The 3,836-nt window shown below is 43.3% G+C and overlaps 1 pseudogene; it reads left to right on the top strand.

Annotated features, from left to right (window-relative positions):
• Positions 1 to 596: 596 nt before the first annotated feature.
• LOC101543657 (40S ribosomal protein S3-like) lies at positions 597 to 1,371 on the top strand (annotated as a pseudogene).
• The last annotated feature ends 2,465 nt before the right edge of the window (positions 1,372 to 3,836 follow it).

Raw genomic sequence — 3,836 nt, 5'->3', positions numbered from 1 at the left:
CCCCCTGGCTGACTACACCCAACATGGTACTCTCCAGTTCCAGTCATGTAGAGGAAATTTGCAGAACTTGCTTTTTCTTCTAGACCAGTAGTTTTTCATTGCATGTACACACCACAGTTTCTTTATCTAGTCCTAGGCAAAACATTTATCAAAAGCTAGCGAGGGAACCAGAGATCAGCACTCTCAGAAGGAGTAGCTGGGAGATAGGACTCCTTCCCCACTGCAAACATGACAAGCTTTCCTCTCCATCCTGGAATCAGTTTGCACTAGATCTCTAAGGAGAGCCTTTTTTTTTTTTTTTTTTTTGCTTTTTGGGTCACACCCGCAAATGCTCAGGGGTTACTCCTGGCTTTGCACTCAAGAATTACTCCTGGTGGTGCCTGGGGGACCATATGGGATGCTGGGAATCGAACCTGGGTCGGCCACGTGCAAGGCAAATGCCCTACCCGCTGTGCTATCTCTCCAGCCCCATTTTTTTTTTCCTCTAAGGAGAGTCTTAAAAGAAAACCTGAGCCTTGAATTTGACTTAGTACTTAGGCAAAAGATAGTAAAGATATCTGTAAGAGCTTTTCCTTTGGTCATCAAAGGACGTCAAGATGGTGGTGCAGATTTCCAAGAAGAGGAAGTTTGTGGTTAATGACACCTTCAAAGCTGAGTTGAATGAGGTTCTCACCCCGGAGGCTGGCCTATTAGGTAACTCAGGAGCTGAGGTCCGGGTTACCCCCTTCAGGACCAAAATCATGAACTTGGCCACCAGGGCACAGGACACCCATCTTGGTGAGAAAGGCCAACGGATTTGGGGAATTGACAGCGGTGGCTCAGGTTTGGCTTCCCTGAGGGTAGTGTTGAGCTTAATGCTGAAAAGGTTTCCATGAGGGGCAAGGGGTCTGTGTGCTGTTGCCCAGGCCGAGTCTCTGAGCTACAAACTGGGAGGTCTTGGCGTGCAGAAGGGCCTGCTATGGCGTGCTGCGGTTCATCATGGAGAGTGGAGCCAAAGGCCGTGAGGTCCAAGTGTCCAGGAAGCTCTGAGGACAGAGCGCTGAGTCTAGGAAGTTCGTGGATGGTTTTCCGCAGTGGGGACCCTGTTAATGACTACTTTGACACCGCCGTGTGTCCCGTGCTTCCCGGTCAAGGTGCGCTGGCATCCAAGTGAGGATCATGCTGCCAAGGGACCCACGTGGCAAGACTGGCCTGAAGAAGCTCCTGCCTGATCATGTGAGCGTTCTGGAGCCCAAAAATGAGATGTGGCCCACCACACCCATCTCAGAACAGAAGGGCGGGAAGCCAGAGCGCCCTGCCCTGCCGCAGCCAGGACCCACAATGCAACAGTGTCTCCTTGGCAACTGGATCTGGAGACAGGATGTTCTATAAGACCTTTAATAAACGATTGGAAAAAAAGACATCTTTAAGAAACTGCAGAGACTGTCATATTTTTTCATGCTCACATTTAAGGGAACTTTGGCTCACCTTTGAGGGAATGGTGTTTTCCAGCAAGATAGTGATATTTTTTCCCTCATATTCAAATGTATTAAATATATGATCTCAATAAATAGCAAATTGTGCAGTATCTTGCCATGACATTCATTTTATATAAGTTGTGTTTATTTAAGATTCCAAACAATGGAAAACAATAGCAGAAAACCGAGGCATTGTGAAGCCCCCAAGAACAATATCCTGGTTATGAGATGCTGGAAGGATAGGAGAAGGAATACTGAGGAGGATTTATTACTTTTGCCAATTTCTCTCTCTCTTTAAAGCTCATTTGTTTCCCTGGCATTTATTTGATGAAATGAATTCAGCCCCTTGTAGGGAGGCTAGACAAAAATAGAATTTTAATAATACTAATACCTAGTGCCATATCTCATCGTAGCACTGAATACTTATTTGGTCCTTTGATGTGATTCCATTTTTAAAAGGATATGGCGTCACATGGTACTCTTGGTTGATTGAATTGAAGAGTGGAAGAGATGAGGTGTCCACGGAATATCAATGTGACTAGCAAGTACTGGACCTAATCTTTCCTTGCAGTAACTTGTATTGAACTGTGAACAGAGTAATCTGAGCACTCTCATGGGAGTTCCAGCACAGAGGATGAGCTCACTTGGAGGTATAAATCTCTTAGTTATAGTGAGATTGGAAGATTGCCACCATTCATCTTTCTCCATCTTCAATTCTAAAAATCATTTGTACAAAATCTTCCTAATCTCAGTAAAGAATCTGTACCAAGAGAGAGAAAATAATTTGTAAAGGGTGTCACAACTTCTAAATAATGGAGACTACAAGTCTCAAGCTTCCAGATGAGGGATTTTTTTTTCTTTACTGCCTACTTTTCTGGATACAGGTAACAAATCAAACTGTAGAAGGGAGAAAAAGATTATTGACCCATAAAAGAAAAGGCAAGAGCCAAATTTAATTTTGCCAGAACTCAGACACTCACCTCAAGTTGTCAGGGAGATGTTTTTGCCTTTTTCCAGTTCCACCATTTTTCTCTTTGGGTATTTACATCTTGTCAAAGGTTGCTACCGCTAACTCCAGGTTTCCCTGCTTAGAAAATTCAGAGGGAACAGAACTATTTTGGGCAACTGTCTTGATTGTTTCTCCTGCCCTTGTTCCCAACTTTAAGTCAACTGCTGTGGTTAGAGGCATGCAATTCTCAGTTCCTCTAAGATGACGCCAATTTTTGGTGTGTAGGAAAATCATACTCTAAGCTCGAAAACTGAAAGAAAAATGGAAAGAGTAGCTTCTTGAAGAAAGCTCAGTATGTTACCAAAAGAAGGAGAGAAAAGAGAGCTTCTCTGACTGCGTCCTTCTTGAACGGTGTGGGTAGATACAGCAGCCATGTACCACAGATGATTCTCTATTGGAAAGGGTTATTAAGCCATAATGTCCAAAAGTAGAGAGTGAGTACGGGGAATATTGTCTGCCATGGAGATAGGGGGAGGATGGAAAAGGGGGAGGGGGTATACCGGGGATATTGGTGGTGGGGAATGTACACTGGTGGAGGGATGGGTATTTGATCATTGTGTGATTGCAACCCAAACATGAAAGCTTGTAACTATCTCACAGTGATTCAATAAAATTTTTTTTTAAGTCTCAATTAGAAGGTTATTTTATTAAGGGAGAAATTGGACTTTGCTGCATAAAGAAGAGATAACTGACACAATGTTCATTCTAGAGGGTAATATCAGGTAGGACCCTGGCAGCAAACAAATGCTTCATATTCTGACACTTTTTTTCAATATCCGTTTAGGCACTACTGTTAATAGAAGAGCTTCAGGCATTCAATGTTCTCACTCCAATCCCACCACCAGTGTCAACATCCCTCTATCAATGGCCCAAGGTCTCTAACCCAGCCCTGTCTCCAGCCTGCCTCCTTGCAAAATAGTTTTCTAAATTTAATTATTTGGGTCACATACTTAACAATACTGTTGATTCTAAGATTTTGCTATAGTGCAAACAATATTACAAGTGGGCAGGGTGCTTGCCTTGCATATGGCAATGGTTCAGTCTCCGGCACCCAATATGGTCCCACAACCTTGCCAAGAGTAAGCCCTGAGCACTGCAAAGTGTCACCCCAAAACAATTAAAAAATAAGATGTAACTTTGATGTACAAAGTTATGTCACAATTACCAAGATCTCTGACCAGTGCTGTTACATTATCTCCAGTCTATCTCAGCACTTTACACCTACTGCCCACTTTACTTGGTATTCTTATCTCTGCAGTCCAGGACAAAGGGTTTGCCATCACCTGATAACTACCATCCCTTTACCTCTCTATGTAACACATATGAGTGAGAAAGTCCGATAATTGTCCTTCCTCTGACTTACTTCACTT

Source organism: Sorex araneus, chromosome 3 (assembly GCF_027595985.1).
Source record: "Sorex araneus isolate mSorAra2 chromosome 3, mSorAra2.pri, whole genome shotgun sequence".
In the NCBI taxonomy this organism is placed as follows: Eukaryota; Metazoa; Chordata; class Mammalia; order Eulipotyphla; family Soricidae; genus Sorex; species Sorex araneus.
Note: the sequence above shows the minus strand (reverse complement) of the source record. Positions and strands in the feature narration are given on the sequence as shown.